Raw genomic sequence first — 20,365 nt, forward strand, 5'->3', positions numbered from 1 at the left:
GGTGGGCCTGTGAATACTGTCAAAACTTATTATACAAAATCCTGAAAGAACTAATAAAAGAAAAAAATCTAAAATATTTACGAATAGTTGTTAGAGAAGTTCTGGTAACTATGAAACACATAAAAGATGTTTATTTTTACTATTAACCACATTGTGTGTTTTTATGTTTTGTTTTGTTTTTTATTTTAGAAATGTCAAAATCTAACCAACACAGAGAGGAAGGCCAAATCCAGAAGAAAGGTTCTATTTGTTTGACAGGGGAGAGAGTTTGAGGTCTTTAACTGTATAAATCCCAAGATTTCTTAAAACAATGTTTTAGCATAACAAACTTATTTTCCCTCATATTCCAGATAAGAGGTGATTGTTTGGGATCTCTGTATGAGGACATTGTCTTCCCCACTAACAGACGCACCTCCTCTTCAGCCTCCTTTCTTCCTTCCCACAGATCACGAGTGCCCTGTCCTCTCTCTGTTCCTCTTCTCCTGCAGCAGAGACTGGTCTGCGTTCAGATGGTCCATCTCCCAGGCCTGGTGCAGGACTCACAGCGCAGAAATGTGATTAAGCTGCTACCCATGGAAGGTGGTCGGCAACAAGGCAAGAAAGCTGCCTTTCGTGAATATCTGGATCTGGTTTCCACCCTCCAGGAGGCTGGGATAGAAAAAAAAAAGAAGTGACTTTGGAAACCACGTGTGGAAGAAGCAGTTATATCCTTGTCATTCCTCTCTGGGTGGCTGTAGGGACAGGGACTGCAATTACAAACCAAGGGAGGAGCGAACATTTTTTTCTTAAGGCTCATTTTTGTTGAGTCTCATGGCAGCATCTCTGCATCTCTCTCCCTGTCTCCCTTTAGAAAACTGGCTAATACCAGCTTTGCTTGCAGTGCTGGTTATTTTCTGGCAAAGCAACAACTCAGCCGTCCACATAAAAGAACCGTGTTTTCAGTCCTTAGAAGACACAGAAGGCTGGGTAAGTTTTTATATAGGAAAGAGAAAATAATAGTAGTAGCAGTTACATGGTGACTATTGCAATTTTCTAAAAGTTTTATATTTGGCACATGTGGGTCTACCTTTAGGCCTAAATTCTCATGGATAGGTAAGGAAATCATGGCTCAGAGTTGTACTTGGCTAAGTCTGGTCCTTAAGTTAGTATAGAATTTCCTGGCTTTTCCCCTGCCTAGTCTTTCATCTTCTCTTACCGTCTCCCTTGCTTGGAGAAGCGTCTAGAGATCATTTGGTGGATGGATGCCGTTTGACTCCTGCTCACAGTAATTTACTGAACATGAGGACAACATACCTAGGCTCTTGGGAATGCATAAATCAGCTAGCCTGTTCACTTACACACATACTGGAGAAATCAACTTCTTAGGGCTGGGTCGAGGCACAGGGATGTCAGACTATAAATTTTGATGCAGAAACTCAAAGGCACAAGTGATTTTTTTTTTCCCTCTGTAGCTTTGGAACCTGTCCTGGAACTAGCTCTGTAGACCAGGCTGTTTTTTGCGCTAGACCCTCAGAGTTCATTCTCCATAAGGTAATGCCCCTCCAACTTTCCCCTTAGAGGACTCTGGTCACCAAGAACAGTGAACAGGCACACAGGGAGGGGTGCCTTGGCTATAAAAGTTCTTTGTTTATGAACAAAACTTTTGTTTTACTTTAAAGTTTCTAACGACTGTCTTTTATTTTTAAAATTTATGCTGTATTTTGAATCCTACTTCACAACATGGACATATTTGTTTCACTCTAGAAAGGCTTTTTAAATCACCGTTACTTTTTCAGTTTAATGTAAAAAGATTTTGTGTGTATTGTATGTGTATGCCAATTACCACCACACCTGGCTTTTTCTGTGGGTTCTGAGGAGCCAAACTCCAATCCTCAAACATGCAAGCCACTTCTCCAGCCCTCCTACCCCTGCCACTCCCATTTTTTAACTAATGATCTGTCTCCACACAAACCTTTGTGGAAAGCTGATGCCCTCTATCCAGGTACATTTCCTCCCATTTCTCCAGTGCCAAAAGTCTCCCATTATATAGTTATGACTAAAATATTTTGCTTGATGTTATCATATTATCTGATGCTCTTCATTCTAAAGCATGACATTGTCTTTACTCACCTGACAATTGATTGCCCAGATTCAAGGATTTCTGCAGGGACTATTAAAAAAACTGAAATTAGCAACAAACTCATGAGAGAGTATATAAGGCTTTTTTTTCCCTTTTTTTTGTGGTGGTGGTGGGGGAGTATGAGGGATATTTTCACTTTGGGAAGGTGGAAGATGGGCAATAGAATATTTATGCTGCAAAGGACTCTAGAGAACATTGAATCCATAACACACTGATTCTAAATGAAAAAAAAAACCAGAACCCAGACAGATCATAGATTGTTGATTCTTCAGAGAATGCATTGCAAACCTAGCCAAATATCATTGCTTCCCCCACTGTTAGGATGTGACTCATCTGCACTGCAGATTACACAGTGCCCATAAGCTACTTCCTAATTTATCAAGAAGTTGTCGAAGGGCTAGAGAGATGGCTCAGGGGTTAAGAGTACTTCCTCCTTTTTTAAAGAACCAGAGTTCTGCTCCCAGCACTTACATCAGGCAGCTCACAGTCACCTTCAGCTCCAGAGACTCCGACGCCCTCTTCTGGCCTCTGGGACACTTACACTCACATACATAGACACATAGAGACACATATACATAATTAAAAATTAAATGAAAATTTAAAGTTGTTGAATATTTGGAGTTTCTATTCTTCTTCCTTTCTTTTCTTTTCTCTTTTTCTTTTCTTTCCCTTTCTGTTTTTTTTGAGACAGGGTTTCTCTGTGTAGCCCTGGACCAGACTGGCCTTGAACTCAGAGAAGTGCCTGCTTCTTCCTCCTGAGTGCTGGATTAAAAGTGTGCGCCACCACTGCCAGGCAACATTCGTAGTGTCTTCACTCTTCAAGGAGATCAATATAACTAAAACAGACATTTTAATAGGTGACTCCTTTCCCACTTGAACGCTATTGTAAATCAACAGCATTCCAATCAGTGTTCAACAATATCTAATAAACATTCTCGTGCTACGAGAAAAAGTTCCTAAGTAGAAATAGAATGGTATGTGATGTCGTAATCCAAAAGTGTGGAGCAGGGCTTGGCAACTTTTGTTATAAAGAGTCCGACAGCAATGACTTTAGGTTTTGTAGGACATATACTATCTGGTGCACCACAATGTATAATATCTGAAGCACCACAATGTAAAAGCAGCCATAAACAGTGTGCATAAGAATGAACTTGTCTCTGCACCAATAAAACTTTATTTATAAAAACAGAGAGGGAGCTGCATTTGATCTGCAAACTAGAGTTGGCTGGTTCCTGACCAAGAGACCTATTGTTTATAGGCTTTAAGTGGTGCATGCATATAAAGTCACCTAGAATGCTTGTTTTTAAAATACTGGGATTTCGTTTGGTTACTTTTATTTTCCTCTTAAATAGCCCCTACATATTTTAATAAATTGACTGTAAATCTAAGCGACAGGGTACTGCTAGAGATATGTGTGTGGCCTGGCAAGACTTTAGGTGATATGACTCATCTCAGTTACTTCGTCCGTAAAATAGCATATACTGTCTTTATTTAATTACTCGTTCTGGACTGGCTCCCTCAGGACGCGTGGTAGGATGTAGTAAAGACACAAAGGGCATAATATTTATTTAGAGGTGGCTTGTTCTATGTCTCTGCCTCTTTATTTTGTTTCTTGAGGGTGCCAAGTTTCTATCATGGCCTCCTGGGTGGCCTCTTGAGCTGTTTCTTCTTCTTTATCTGAATCATAAAGAATAATACTTTCTCGAATTCTAGGGGTGTGGAGAGGAAAGCTCTCCCGATTTGCCAAATGCCATCTATCTAGCCCTTAAATGCTATTCAGCTGGGATGTGTCCACACCCTTTAATTGCTTCATATTGAAGACTGCCAGGTCTCCAGCAACCCAAGAAAGGAGATAAAAAGGAAAGAAAGCTAACAGAACAGCCACTGAAAGATGATAAAAGGTAAGGATAATGGCCGGGTGGAGATAGGCAGGCAACATCTTTTGCCGCCATGAAAAGTGTTAAGCCAGTGTGTTTGTTGAATTCGTTTTGCTGGTGGTCACTGTGTGTTCATTCCGAACCTCCAGCAGTTAGCTAAGTAAACACACATGACTGATGAAAGAAGAAAGGGAACTATTTTTACAGGGGCCATTAAACTTTAACTACCATCTGGCAGGGGCTGATTAGAGAAGATCAAAATTAAGGCAGTCAACCCAAATGCTGTGCGAATTCCTCGGGGAATTAACATGGATAAAGACAGTGAACTTGTGGTTAAATAAAGAGACAGACATAAGAGGGAAGTGGTGAATGCATCCTTTATAGCTTTGGACCTCATGGTCACATTCATTGCCAAAGGAACTCGAAGGGGGGCGGGGGTAACAAGGAGGCCATGAGAAAATCCCAAACACCTGGAAATGATCAGATGCTCTGCACCAATCATAAAAAGGGAAGCTGGAGAACGACACAGCACCACATCGTGGGGGCTTCCTCCCTGCCCAGGAAGGGGATGTTTATAGGAGAGGTGTGTTGAAGTTGGCAAGTAGTTAATATTCAGATCAGCCTACTATTTAAAAGTAGGAAATGATTGTATATACTGCTGGGAAAACATTTGGGACTCTCTCCTCGTGAACACTAAAGACTCTATAATCTCTGGGAATCACTGTTTGTTCACTAATTAAACAGACACCCAGCAGGCATTTGAGGGAGAATAGGAAGAAGGGAAGTTGAACCTTGCTGTTTGGGGGCTGAGCCTCTCTGTGTTCTACTGGTTGGTAACACAGTGCTTAACCCTAGGGCAACTTCACCCTGTTAAAAACACACAGTTAAGTCCTTGGAGAAAGTTTCCCCTTTTCCTCTTCTTAACTTGGCCTTTTTTCTGTAGATGGATGGGCTCAGGAGGCCACTGTCCTAGCATCTGATTGAGGAACTGCAGGGAAGAGCTGTGTTGGGAGTGGGCTAGCCAGCTCCCAGTTCTAAGACAAGCATTTTCATCTAAGGGAAGTACAGGATCTTAACCTTGATCACTGAGATGTGCAATTGAGTTAAAGTTAGAATAACTCAGACCCCAACACAGAAATATCCTGAAGGAAGGATGCCTGAAGTTCACACGTTATCTCTCTGGTTTCTTCTTATCTAAGGACTTATTCTATACAAAGTCCAAAGTGTGTTCCTGTCCACTCCATAATTTAATATTTAACGCACTCCTTAGAAGTTTGTACAGAGGAGAAAGTCAAGACCCACGGCACAGTAACTAAGTGACTTGCCCAAGGGTAAAATCACTTGGTTAGTAACTGCTGGTGTCGGGGTGCGAACTTTGGTCTTTCTCCTTATATAGCTGTCAGTTTCACACTCCTGCCACAGTGAAATCCTTCCTGTAGCTCCACTGCTGACTGTTTTCGTTCCACACCTTAGAGACCCTATTGCCGGCTTCCTTCACACACTCTTCTCGAAGAAGACTGGACTTGACTTGTCTTAGAGGGAGAGTGTTAAAAGCAATGGGCACAGCCTGGGAAAGTGTTGTAGTGAGCCAGCTGTGACCCCCTGCAGCAGAGGTAGAGGGTCCCCTGCACAGCCAGGGAAAGAACCTAACAAGAGCCACAGATCTTTGCCAGAAGGCCCCTGGCCCAGGGCACTGCCAGAGCCTCTGCAGATGAAAGCCAGGGAGAAATAAAACAAGTAAAAATGTCAAGCTTTAAAAAACAAGGCGTGGTGACAGCATGTAAGAACATACACCTTGTTGCTTAATTTTAGAATATTCTAGGGGGAAAAAACCTGATTTTAATTAAATTTCAAATAATACACATGCGCACGTGGGCACGCACACACACACACACACACACACACACACACACAAGATAACTCAAAGGGATGTAAGGGATGTTAGAAACCTCATCATTAACACGTTCCTCCTGCTGCTGTACTTCTGGAATCTCTAAACATCTGGTGATTTTACCGTCAGGAAGCAGTGCAGTGTCCATCTGTTAAGTCAGGCTTCGGCTTGATTCACCTGGGAGGACCAGCCAGATGTGGGCGTCCCGTGCATTATTAATGATCTCAGCCTTACCTTTGTCCATGCCCTGCGAGGGCGCAGTGTGAGCTACAACCCATAAATCATTAAAAAGTGAAGAAGTCATATTTTACACATAATGAGGAACATTTTTTTTCTTTTTTCTTTCTTAGTCAGGGCATAAATCATTAGAAACGACTTAGATTTCGTTCATTAGAAAACTTTTAGCTGTTTTTTTTTTCTTTCTCCTTTTGACAGAAAAAGGTTTGCAGATATCACTTCAACACACACACGAAGTTTCCGGATTCAAAACCACTCTTTAGTTCTCTCAATGGAGAAGAGGGTGCTCGGGGTGTGTGGGTGATCTTTTTACCTATTTATAAATAGCTTCATATGAAAACGTCAGCGCACAGTCTTTTGCATTCTTGCCTATTAATGATAGGCAAGTTTATAGGTTACAACGTAATATGTTTTTGTGGCCTGAGACAACATCATGGTGTAATGACCAATCTTCCAGACTCTGTCCAATTTGACGGCGACCTTGGGCTGAGTTACTCAGTCTCCTCAAGTCTCACTTCATTTTCAGTAAGATGGAGATGACGGCAATGATAGACCTTACCTCACAGGGCTGTAGGTAGAACCAAACGGTATCAGACATGCAACTGTCACACACATGTGCATCAACTCAGCGAAGAGTAAGTGTCTCTTAAGATGCCATGGACTAACTGCTTATTAAAGATTTCCTGGGTAAAACTTGACTGGCAGGTACACATGCAGCCCCCGCCTTTATGTGCACACAGCCTTCCTCGTCGCCGGCACTCTCACCAGAACTGGTCGTAGCTGGTAGCCATACAGTCAAACCTCATTTTCACCCAAAGTTCATAGTTGACATCAGGATCCACTCAGTGCTCTACAGTCCACGGGTTTGGACAGATGTAACAGATTCCTCGTTCTAAAACTCCTCTGGGCTTCATCCCTGCTCTACTCTCTCCCAACTTCTGGCAACTGCTGGTCCGTTTGCTGTTTTCATGATTTGCTTTCTCGAGATGTCATTGTTGGATCATACAGCATGTAGTATTTCCAGACAGGTTTCTTTTAATTGGTAACATGTGTTTAAGACTCTTCGATGTTTCCTCGTGTGTTGGTAGCTCGTGTGTTTAATGGCTAAAAAATTAATGGCTAAAGAGTATTCCATTGTTTGGATGCTTACTCCCCATCACCCCCTGCAGGATATCTTGATTGCTTCCACAGTTTGGCAGTTTCAGATCAAACCGATGAGCAGATTTTGTGTGGATGTAAGCTTTCTTTCGTTTTGTTTTTTAAAAGCAGGACTTGAACTTTCAGCAGAACTTTTGCTTCATTGTCCTGAGGTGAAATTATAGGCATAAGACACCATGTCTTACGTGAACTTTAAACCCATTTGAATAAATACTATGGAGCGTGATTGCTGGCTTGCATGATGCATTTAATTTTTAAAAGAAACCGACTATGGTAGTTTGAAAGAAAATGGGCCCCAAAGGGAGTGTCAGTATTAGGCATGACTCTTTTGGAGTAGTGATGGCCTTGTTGGAGGAAGTGTGTCACTGTGGGGGTGGGCTTTGAGTTCTCCTATATGCAAGACACTGCCTGGTGATGTAATCCACTTCCCAATGACCACATATCAAGATGTAGCCAGAACCATGTCTGCCTACAGGTGCCCATGCTTCCCACCATGATGAAAACGATAAAGGATCAAACCTCTGAAGCTGTAAGCCAGTCCCAATGAAATGGTTTCCTTGATAAGAGTTACCATGGTCACAGTGTCTCTTCACAGCCATAGAAACCCTGACTGAGACACCGACCCACTGCCTTTCAAAGTGACTGGCTGCACAGTCTCATTGGTGATGAACGAGTGTTGTGCTCAGCTTTGCCACGAACTTAAAACCTCTCTAAAAAGTCTATTAAAAATTAAACACAGTTGTTTGTGGGTTTTCTTTTGATAAAATGTTGTCTTTCATGATCTAGGTCATGGGCATAGCCTCAGTTTCTAGTTCTCTGAATGTGGTGGCAAGAGCTATACTCAAAACAAGACTATTTTTTTTATTTATTAAAAATTTCCACCTCTTCCCCGCCTCCCTTTTCCCTCCCCCTCCCCACGCCCCCTTCCCTCCTTCCCCTCCCTATCTCCCCCTCCCTCTCTAGTCTTAAGAGCAGTCAGGGTTCTTTGCCCCATGGGAAGTCCAAGGTCCTCCCCCATCATACAGGTCTATAAAGGTGAACATCCAAACAAACCAGGCTCCCACAAAGTTAGTCCACGCAGTAAAATTAAATCCCAATGCCATTATCCTTGACTTCTCAGTCAGCCTTCATTGCCAGCCACGATCAGAGTGTCCATTTTGATCACATGCTCCATCGCTCCCAGTCCGGCTGGCCTTGGTGAGCTCCCATTAGATCAGTCCCACCGTCTCAGTGGGTGGATGCACCCCTTGTGATCCTGACTTCTTGCTCATGTTCTCCCTCCTTCTGTTCCTCATTTGGACCTAGGGAGCTAAGTCCAGTGCTCCAAAGCGGGGCTTTGTCTCTATCTCCATCCATCACCAGATGAAGGATCTATGGTGATATGCAAAATATTCATCAGTATGGTTATGGGACGAGGCCAGTTCATGCACCCTCTCCTCTGTCAAAGCAAGACTATTGTGCATGTAAACCCTCTGGAGGTGCTAGCATGAAGTACCAGGGCCGCTCAGTGGTAAAGCACGGGGAGCTTCCCCCACACCAGCTGATGGGCAGTCAAGGTGGGAAGAGGGCCCTAGACAACCTTTAGTACGGGAATACTGGGGTGAAGCTTTACCTTAAATTTGTGGGAAAAAGAGAACTTAAAGTTCTCAAAGATATTGTCTACAGCTACAGAATAAACGTGGGCTTTTCATCCTTTCCAAGGGTCCTCTAGTCTAAACATCACACAGTGAGGTGAGAACAGTGGGCATCTCTTTCAGGACCAATCTGAAAACTGCTGAGTTGCCACCCCGCCCTCACCCCAGTGTGTACTTCCCCAGGGTGATGGACTTCCTTGCTCCATACTCTCTCTCTGGCTTGGCCGCTCTTCCCTTTCCCGTCCTATGATTTGAGATCAGTTCTAGTCTTGCTCTCATCTGCTGGAGGCACAAGGGACAGCTGCCATCGTTTTGGGCTCCCTGTGTCTCGATTAAGAGTATCTCAGATAAAGTGGGGAGTTCCATATAGCCCTTCCTCTGGATCCCTTCCCCTGCTTCCATGCCTCTTTCTGACATCCCTAGTTCTCGCTCCTTCTTGATGTTCATAGAGTCCTATCGCTTTCGCCCCTTCCTTCCTTCCTTCCTTCCTTCCTTCCTTCCTTCCTTCCTTCCTCTCTCTCTCTCTCTCTCTCTCTCTCTCTCTCTCTCTCTCTCTTTCTCTAATGCCTCCAGTAGTGCCCACAGCCTCGAAACCCCAACTCCTTCTATCCGGCATGGTAGGCTAGGAAGGAAGACAGGCAAGACTCACTTCCTTCCAGGGTTGCAGCCAAGGAAATACATTACTAGTCTTGCTAATCAACTATCCTAACTCATTTTCCAAGTGAGACTGAGCCAAGCTGTGGTCATTTTCCGCAGTGCTGGTGGAGACCATATTTTATTCGCGCTCGATTCTGCGGCTGACCTGCGGCGCACTGATTTACGAGTCAACATCAGGAGCATGACTTTTTATTAAAGAGGAATGCTGGGGGATAAAACTAACGCCTACTTAATCAACTGTTCTTCAACAGTATTTTATCCAGATATTTCTGGATGTAGCCGTGTTTATGTTTTCTTTTTCTCCTCAGCCGGAGTTGTATTCTAGTGATCTGTTAACTTACAGCCTTATGGAGGGTTCCGTAATTGGTGATCTGCCCAGTAATGATCTGCCTTCTGCTCTGCATGAGAGAAAGCGATGCAGAGAAAACACTGAAGGCTGGAAGTCGTAGGTTAGGGGCCCGTGTGCTGCAGGCTCTTTGGACTCTCTGTCTTTACCATGGGCCCACAGGTTTTATGACCGGGAGTGCTTTCCAGCTGCCTTCAGATGATTACTGATACAATATGGTGAGATCCAGAGCCTGCTTTCCCCCTGAACTCCAGCCGAGTTCATTTCTATTCATGTAGCTGCAAACTACACGATGATTCAGGGGCAAAATGGGAGCACTCAGAGTTCTGTTTATTTTTCTTCTGTAAAGGACAAACATTTGCTGATAAGAGCATGCCAGGATCTTAATTTTAAATGTTTATGAGTGAAAATACTACATGAACTTAGTCCCTAATATTACTTTATGATTTCCTAAAGAAGAGTTCAAAATGTGATGTTATTGAATGATAAATATGGTTTATATAATAATCTGCTTTAGAGAACAATTGATCAGAATTTAGAAACTGTCTAAATAGAATAAGAATTCATATTTGAATTTTTTCTTCTTAAAATAATCTTATTTTACATACTAGTCCCAGTTTTCTCTCCCTCCCATCTTCCCACTCCCCCATCTTCTCCCCAGCCAACCCCTCCACTCCTCAGAGAGTGTGAGGCCTCCCATGGGGAGTCATCAGAGTCTGTCACACCACTTATTGCAGGACCAAGGCCTTCCCTCTGTATCTAGACTGAGCAAGGTCTCCCTCCATAAGCAATGGGCTCCAAAGAGCCAGTTCATGCACTAGGGATAAAAACTGGCTCCACTGCGAGTGGCCCCACAAACTGCCCAAATTACACAGCTCTCACCCATTCAGAGGGCATAGTTTGGTCTTAGGCGGGTTCCCCAGCTGTCAGCCTGGAGTCCGTGAGCTCTCACTAGCTCAGGCCAGCTGTTCCCGGGGGTGTCCCCATCATGGTCTTGGTACCTTTGCTCATATCATCACTCCTCCCTCTCTACGACTGGACTCCAGGAGCTCAGCCCAGTGCTTAGCTGTGGATCTCTGCATCTGCTTCCATCAGTTGCTGCATGAAGGTTCTATGATGACAATTAAGGTAGTCATCAATCTGATTACAGGAGGACAGTTCAGGTAGCTTCTCCACTACTGCTTAGATTCTTAGCTGGCGTCATCCTTGTGGATTCCTGGAAATTTCCCTAGTGCCTGGTTTCTCGCTAACCCCATAAGGGCTCCCTCTTTCAAGGTATCTCATTCTTTGCTCTCCCTCTCTGTCCTTCACCCAACTTCACCTGATCTCTCAGGTTCTCCTCCCTACTCCCCTTCTCTCCTCCCTACTCCCCTCCTATCCTCCCCTGTCCCTACACTACCACTTTACTAAAGAGATCTTGTCTCCTTCCCCTTCTGAGGTGGGGGAGGTGTTCCATGTATGTCTCTCTTAGGGTTCTCCTTGTCTCCTGTTTTCTCTGGGATTGTGGACTGTAGTCTGGTTATTATTTACTTTGTGTCTAATATCTACTTATGAGTGAGTATGAGAAAGAAATCAGAGAAATATCACCCTTCACAATAGCCACAAACAACACAAATTGTCCTGGGATAACTCTGACCAAACAAGTGAAAGATCTGTATGACAAGAACTTTAAGTCTTTAAAGAAAGATTAAAGAAGATATCAGAAAATGGAAAGATCTCCCATGCTTTGGGGTTGGTAGGATCAACACAGTAAAAATGGCAATCTTACCAAAAACAATCTACAGATTCAATGCAATCCCCATCTAAATTCCAGCACAATTCTTCACAGACCTTGAAAGAACAATGCTCAACTTCATATGGCAAAACAAAAAAGCCCAGGATAGCCAAAGCAATCCTGTACAATTGAATATTTTCCATATACACTATGTAAAAGTATTTGGAAAGAGAAAGAGAGAAGAGCAATACAAAATATATCCTACATGGTAACCAGATTTTTCTTTTAAAAAAGTACCACAATACCATTGACACAATTTCAATTTTTTCTTTTCTTTCCCTCCTTCCCCTCCCTTACTTCCTCCTCTTTCCCCCTCTCCTTTCTTTCTGGTTTTTTTTTTTTCGAGAGGTGTCTCTCAATGTTGCCCAGGCTGTCCTTAAATTCCTGGGTACAAGTGACCCTTCAGATTTAGTCTCGCAGCCAGCTGGGACCCTGGCCCTGGGCCATTATGCTTACCTTTATACCATACTTTAAATTTTTAGGCTTTGATTGATTTTCATATATTTGGTAGATATTCATTTTATTATAACATTAACCTCTATCCCTAAATGTAAAATAAACACAAACAAGAAGATACTCATTTAAGTGAGTTAATTTCCCTGTCTCCAGCAAGTTTCTAAATAGAGATATTGACTATTAAGAATGGAGAGTTCTGGGGGCCCAAGAAAGTGCTCCTTTATGGAAAATGATAATAGTGTAATTTATCAGCACTTACTGTGTGCCATGACGTGTCATTCATGATGTGGGATTGTGGGGCGCTTCTTATTCACTGCTTGTTATGTAATCCTCAATATTGTCCTTCAATGACGGCAAGTTTCAAGCCAGATGGCAGTGGTGCACACCTTTAATCACAGCACTCGGAAGGCAGAGGCAGGCGGAGCTCTGTGAGTTCGAGACTAGCCTGGTCTACAAGAGCTAGTTCCAAGACAGGCACCAAAGCTACAGAGAAACCCTGACTCAAAAAGCCAACACACACACACACACTCACAAACAACGGATGGTAAGTTTCTCCAAAGACACTGGTTTCATTTACAGCACCCACCTCTCAAATTGCTAGGCTTGAACCCAGGGTCTCACGCATGTTAGGCAAGGGCTCCACATCCTTGGGCTACATGCCCAGCTATGCATTTGTAGTCCTCTTCAAGACAAAACACCGAGAACTACTCTAGTGCTGATGCTCCTTGCAAAAGCCTCGATTCATTTCCAGTCCCAGGATCGGTCCATTTAGCAGGTAAAGAGAGGTGCTTGTGGGCTTGCTTAGAATTGCTCAAAGCCTTCTCAGGGTGTAGCAGAAATCCCAGGTTTTTGGTTTTAGATAAGGTCTTAATATGTAGTCTGGCCTGAATTGAATTTGAAGTAGTCTTCTGAGGTCAGTCTCCTGAGTTCTGGGATAAATAGTCACCACCACGTCTGACTAGCAAACCCAGACTGAACAACCCTGTAATGTCTTGAGTAAACTGGTACCAACTACACTGATACCTTTTGATACCTTTGCAGCTACATTGTTTCCTTTGGCTCTGCTTTAGTCATTCTGACCTTTGACATCCGAGGAGCCAGGAATCCTTGAATATTGTTTCCTTTTCTTAGAAAGTTCCAGTGAACACCACTCATTAATAGACTGGCTTAAATACCATTTCATAGGGGCTTCTCTACTTCACATATACGTCCATGCACATATACCATGTATGTGCAAGCACACACATACTAGCAGGTACTTCCACACGTATTGGTTTTTCCCACATACTGAAACCAACAGAAGGGCGAGGAGCCCATCCCTCGTGCCTCGTGCCCACGGGCGCAAACCAACAGAAGGGCGAGGAGCCCATCCCTAGTGCCTCGTGCCCACGGGCGCTCCACGAGCCTAGTGGAGTGCGTGAGTGGCTTTCTAGAATGTTAGGAGATTACACAGGAAACTAAGGATTTGACAGCTCAAAGTCCGGACTTCATCTGAACTCAGGAGAACATACCAGATTAGAGGGATTAGGGCACGTGGACCGACCTCGCTGGCGACTCAGGTTTAAGTTTCAGGCCTTGTACTGGAAACAAAACACCAAATCCAGATGAAGATGGTCACGTCTTACGCCTTCTGTAGGATGACTGCTCGCTTTGTGCAGCTAATCGGTTTGTAGAGCATCTAGATATATTTATTCGCCGTAAATTTCCTGATTAAAATCTCAACATTTTGAAAAGTTAGGAGCTGGGTCCCGGTTGTCTTACGCTAACTTTCTTTTAGCCCTCTGTGTGCCCCGAGGGCCCAAAGGCTGTGACAAAAAAGCATTCTGCATAGAACATTTACACGCTTGATGTGGTACATGGCAGTTGCTAAGGCAGAAAGGCAGAGGTAATGAGCACTGTGAGACTTGGCGCAGATCCTCTCTGCTGCTCTGTCTGACTGTAATTGAACTATCCCCTCCTGATCCTTCAGGTGCTATCAGCCTGGTTTTCTGCAGACTTCAAGAAAAATCCCTGAAGGGCCGAAGACACTTTCCTGGTGTTACAATCCTTATTTCAAGTGAGGCTAAATGTTTGGCTCCTGAGAGGGTTTTTTTTTTTTCTCTTCAAGTTTCAAGGAAAAGGCCGTTTGTTCCGTGCCTGCTGCTCAGTCGTCCTACCACAGACAAAAATGGAGCAGTAGATGTCTAATTATTACTCCACTAAAGGGAACACAGAGCATTCAAAATGATACAAGGGTGAGCCAAAACTTCATTTTTCAACTGAAAGTCAACATGTTTGTGATTTTGTGTTTTTTTCAATGATTCTTTTGAAAAGGAATTAAAGGGGAATTAACATTTTATTAAACAAAAAAAATTGCCGTATCCTTTCTAAGGGGTAAACACAGGATCCCTTCGAAGATCCCTTTGACGATAAACATTCTGTGGCTTGGAAACTGCAATTTAGAGGTAGAGGTTTGGTTTCTTTTTACAAGGGAAGCTAGGCCGTTGGAGTAGCAAGCAAGTTCTAAAGTAGTGTTTGTCTCAGTTATTATAGGCACTGTTGTTTCCTGACGTTAGCTAGAAACTGCTTTAATTCTTCAGTACCTACAGTGTCCAGAGCCTGGCTCACAGTGATGCTCAGCAGAGTCCAAGCATACATCCAGGATAGAAATTCTCTAGCGCTGACTGAGAAGAGAGACTTCTTCTTTACCTCCACGCTTTTTGCATTCTAAAGATCTAGCATTTAGCTTTCTGTTGAATTTGTCCTTTCTCTTTGTATATTTTAAAAATACTTTTTTTTGTACACAAGTCTGACCAGAATACATTTATATGCAAAATTTCTTCATACTAGTGACGGCCACCAAACTGTGGATTTGCACAAGGCGCTGGCATCTCTGGAATATGTGTCATTTCTATGGGACAAAGACTCAGAAACATGGGGGAATTTGTCAAGGTGCTGCAGCCGATTAGAGCTGAGTCCTGGCTTCACACCTCGCTTGTCTGGTGCAGAAGGCTGGTCTCTTGGCCACCCAGGAATTCCTCTGCTTAACTATCTATTCTGTTTCTACCTTGTCTGGTTCAGAAGGCTGGTCTCTTGGCCACCCAGGAATTCCTCTGCTTAACTATCTATTCTGTTTCTACCTTGCTCCCCCACTTCTTTTCCAGCATAAAAAAGAAGCGGTAAAATGGATTTTTTTTCCAGAGAAGGAACAGTTTTAAATGACATCTTTTCCTGTATTAAAATATAAAGTCTCTATCGACATCAGGGTAACATTTACTCAGTCTTTGTGTTTAAGAGGCACTTGATCTAAAATAATAAAGGGGGGGAGATAAATAATTTGACCCTTTCCCCAACTCTAGTCAAATTTTAGCGTGTTCACACTTAAAATGATTCGATATTTTAGTTGCTCACAATTTTCATGCGTTTGGTTATTCTGAAGTAGTCTGTCAGTGGGTTTGGGAGTCTGGGAGTAGACTTTAAGTAGTTGTCTCCTACTTACAAATAACACTTCATTTCCAATGCATGTAGATGATAGGATTAATTAAATACAAGTTAACTTACAAGTAATCATGAACTTAGCAGCAGCCTTCATTTTCACCCTTCCAATCAGCAGATATTAAAGAGTTAGGATGTTTAGTGCTGTATGGAGGTGGGGTGGGGTCGTGGGGTGTGTGGAGTTTTCAGGGTTGCTGGTCAGCTTGGTTCTAACCAGTTGGCGGACTCTGGATTTTGTAAGAGACCCCATCTCAAAAAATAAGGCAGAGAAGTAATTGAGGAAGATGCTTGGCATCAAACTCTGGTCTCTGCACACATGTTTGTGAACACCCACAAGCACACATGCATGCCCTACACATATATACGCACACAGAGATTCTCAAAGCATATCCATTTAAAGCTAGAAATTTCTCCCATGATATTATGCCCTTCTTTTTTTTTTGTGTGGGAATAACACTTTGGGGAGAAACCAAAGATACACAGGGACCCTAATGATAACCCCTGATCTCATTGGTTCAGTAGTTACAGTAGTTATGGAGAGAATGACGGGACTCAATTCTTACAGAAAGGCCAATTAGCATGATATATTTGATACTGCTTTCTGTTTAAGCAAGGCTTATTTCTTTAAGAAGACAATGGGTTAGGAAGTCTTGAGTTTTTCTTCCTTTTTTTTCCCCTCTGCCTTTTTAATACTGAAAGGAAGAAGACATCCTCCAGTCCCCAGCCCTGCTGGAAGCTGCACAGGAGTGGGGACAGGTCTTCCTGAGCCTCTGTACACACACATCAAAGGCTCTGCCATGGAGACTGTCCAGGTTGTCCTCTGTGGGCAAGTGAATACTGGTCATGTTGACTGCCAACCCTTATCTCTCCCTTTCCCTGCTGGGTTCCTCCAGGGCCTCCGAAGCTGGCTTTGCATTCAGGCATGGAAGAAGAGACCTGTCCTTTCTTCCCTAGTGTAAACCTAAGGGATCTCTCTCTGGGTCTGTGACAGCCTGGTCTTAGCTAAGGGATTGTGTCAAAACTGTTTAGTGGAGTTAGCAGGTAATGCAGGCTCTTTATTTTATTAGGCACCTGAGATTATAAAAATGTACATTTTAATCTTGTTTCCTGATGTTATGTCTAGCTTAGAGGTGTGTGTATGTGTGTGTGTGTGTGTGTGTGTTTTCCAGTCTTCCATTTCTTCCAATCTGAGTGGTACCCGTAGATGTTGCTCTTATTATTGGCACGTCCACCTCTGACGTCACCTTTCTTCTAGGTAAACAAGCTGGTTGGGATACACATACAACTAAGAGCAAGTCGACTACACAGGAGAGGCCATGGCCCTTCATTGTGAATAAAGAGAGTGAACTTGGACTGGCATTATTCTTCTGACGCCTCTTCAGTTTTCATCTGATTCTTCGGTTGTTATAGCCTGCAGCACGGATCAGTCAGACCTGTGAGATACAGTTACAGTATGAGAATACTTTTGAACATATAGTTAAGCCCTTTTTGTTCAACTTTTGACAAAAACCAAGAAACCAGTATATGGGAAGGGTGAGCCGAAGAGTAAGGATCAGGGACAACAGATTTCATTTCCACGAGCAGTTTCGGAAGTAGAATTTGTGAAACACTTGTCAGTTTCATCTGTCTGGAACAGCTGACTTGGAAATGCAATTGAAATTGAGTTGGCTTCCTGGCAGGGTTTCTCTGTAGCTTTTGAGCCTATCCTGGAACTAGCTCTTGTAGACCAGGCTGGCCTCGAACTCACAGAGATCCGCCTGCCTCTGCCTCCCGAGTGTTAGGATTAAAGGCATGAGCCACTATTGCCCGGCTATTCCTTATTTTAGGATATAAATAACATGTATTCTAAATAAACCTTTCTCTTATTATGGAAATAATGATTTCATGTATATTTTGAGACATAAGTAGTCTTAAAACAATTGATAGGTTTTTGAATTTTTGCTGACTCTATCAAGCAAATATAAACCTTCAGGTATACTTTTTTCTGCCAAAACATCTTTAGTGAAACGTTATCAGTTGCAGCAGGCAACAAGGACAAGCCTGCAGATGTGTTTGTGTCCCAGCGCACAGTGCAGGTTGATTGTTCTTACGTCTGCAGGTGTCTCTGTGTCCCAGCGCACAGCGCAGGTTGATTGTTCTTACGTCTGCAGGTGTCTGTGTCCCAGTGCACAGCGCAGGTTGATTGTTCTTACGTCTGCAGGTGTCTCTGTCCCAGCGCACAGCGCAGGTTTGATTGTTCTTACGTCTGCAGGTGTCTCTGTGTCCCAGCGCACAGCGCAGGTTGATTGTTCTTACGTCTGCAGGTGTCTCTGTGTTTCAGCGCACAGCGCAGGTTGATTGTTCTTATGTCTGCAGGTGTCTGTGTTCCAGTGCACAGCGCAGGTTGATTGTTCTTATGTCTGCAGGTGTCTCTGTGTTCCAGTGCACAGCGCAGGTTGATTGTTCTTACGTCACATCACTGCTTTTCCCTGCAACCTTGATAGATCACATCTATAAATATCTCTTGGGGTGAAAAGTAATTTAATCTGTGAACCTGTACATTAGCTCCCCATGACCATCCTATCAATTGTCAGCGTACCTTCATGATGCGCATGGAACTGAAACCATCAAACCTGTTTCACGGTGGCCTGCTGGTTAGACCAGAGTCTTTATTCTCAACTTCTGTCTTTAAGTTTGCTAAAAAGTTGTTCACTTGTGCATGGAAAAAGAAGCTAAGTTCATGATTTGGTTTCAAAGGACTGTCTGCTAGCAGGTCTGGGGAGCTGAAGTATTCAGTTGTTCTTACCTTGAAGTTGACATAGAATCCAGGTAACAGTTCTCTAGAATCCTAGAATTCTAACAGACAGTCTTAGAACTTGGAATTTTGAGACACAGGTCGCCTTCTGAACTCCAGCACAGTGAATAATGATAAAGTGTGATATCTTGTATAAAATGTCTCCTGATAGTATTTTTTGCACTCACACGATCTAGCTGAGGACTAGCCGGAAGTCTAAAGAACCTTCTAGAACCCCACCAGGCAGAGCCACACATGCCTTTCTTTTCTCTTGGCCCATTTTACTTCCAGGTTCCTTAGCTGACAGCACAGCTCAAAAGACTTGAATTTGTTCGGAAGTGAGTAGGGTCCCGTAAGTACAGATGTGGAAAGGCAATCCAAGAGATGATGCAACCTAGAGAGTGGGCTGCAGAGATAAGACGGCTCAGAGGTGAGGAATTCTGCCTGCTCTTCCAGAGGCCCCGAGTTCAATTCCCAGCACCCACATGGTGGCTCATGACCATCTGTAATGGGATCTGATGCCCTCTTCTGCTATGCATGAAGGTAGAGCAATCATATACATAAAATAAATAAATAATTTTTTAAAGTTAAGAGAAAAGAAGAAAAAGGAAGGAAGAAGGAAAGAAAAAGAAACCTAGAAAACTTTAGAAGTAACTTCTGGGTCTGCTGTGTGTGGTAGCAGTGATTCCACACAGGGCGTCATCCACGCTTGGCAAGAGCCCTACCACAGAGTCCGTCCTTTGTCATCCTTTCCTGGATGGTTTCTTATTAAATAGCTTCCAAAGGACATTCTTTGGAGCCCATAAATAAGCCCAAGGGTCTTTTCTCTGAAGTCTGTAATTTTGGGTCCCTTAACCCTTGGGATGTCTGTTCCTAAACAGGGATAGTAGCGTCTGCTCCAGCTTGAGGCGATTAGGATGCTGACAGAAAAGGCGATTCTAAATGTAAAAGTATAACAACATATATGCCAGAAGATAGCTGCTAAAATCATATGCACGGGCACTCAGCCTCTCAGGGCTCCACTTTAAAATTTTTCCCCAAATTTTTAATATAATCTATTTGCTTTATTAAGATGGAATTATGTCTCAAAAAGTGATTTTCTCAGTTGCCCTGTGGGGTGTATTTATGTCGTAGAGGAACTATATAGACAGGGTAAAGTCGTTTGGGTATCTACTAAATCTTCCCTGCATCTCTATCAGCGGCTCGGTTTCTGTTCCATAAGCTAGTGGTAATAAGTTGTATAAATAATGTTAAAAATTACTTGGTATAACTCTGGCAAATATTTATTTTAAATACAAAATAACTCAATTTTCTGTGATGAAAAGACTAATTAATTCAACCACAAGCATATCACTTAATCTTTAGTGGGAAAACCAGATAGTTTATAAACCAAGCCACTTGGTTTGATTGCTTGAGTGTCCAACAGTAAATTTAGCTCTGATATAAATGGCAAAATCATGGTAATAACGACATTACCCTCATTTTGGAGCTCTCTGCTAATTTGTCACCTTTCACCACCAGCAGAGGGAGCCCTGAGAATTAGATCCTCTCGAAAGAGCTCTGCTATTTCCTTTGTGTTTACATATTTAGTTCATGATGGGAAATAAAAACTCACCCCAGATTAATGGGGAGTCATCATGCTTGGATTAATCTGTCTAGGAGCGGTTGGTTCTAGGCTGCCTATTACAACCAGCATCAGTTGAGCAAGAACGTCTATAGCTGCCTCCATCCACCCCTCAAAACATCAGATGCAAGCTTGCACCACCTAACAAAGTTCATCACTAATACAGCAAGGCACAATCCGCTCTGCAGGGCATCAGAAAAGGAGTGCTCCCGAGAACCTATTTTTTTTTTTTTTAAATCAAGGGCACTGCAAGAGTCCTCTGAACGACTTCCTGTTGACTACATCACATTCACAGAACTGGAAAAGAGGCCCAGATCACACAGCCAATTTAAACATAGCTATCCA

General features: G+C 43.0%; 1 long non-coding RNA gene across 1 annotated transcript; it reads left to right on the forward strand.

Annotated features, from left to right (window-relative positions):
* The first annotated feature begins 437 nt into the window (after nt 1-437).
* LOC146890395 (uncharacterized) lies at nt 438-17,500 on the forward strand. The gene is made up of 3 exons (XR_014998735.2): nt 438-966; nt 3,833-4,020; nt 16,879-17,500. It is a non-coding gene; the product is annotated as an uncharacterized LOC146890395 (long non-coding RNA).
* Nucleotides 17,501-20,365: the final 2,865 nt, after the last annotated feature.

Source organism: Myodes glareolus, chromosome 21, assembly GCF_982192425.1.
Source record: "Myodes glareolus chromosome 21, mMyoGla1.1, whole genome shotgun sequence".
Taxonomy (NCBI): domain Eukaryota; kingdom Metazoa; phylum Chordata; class Mammalia; order Rodentia; family Cricetidae; genus Myodes; species Myodes glareolus.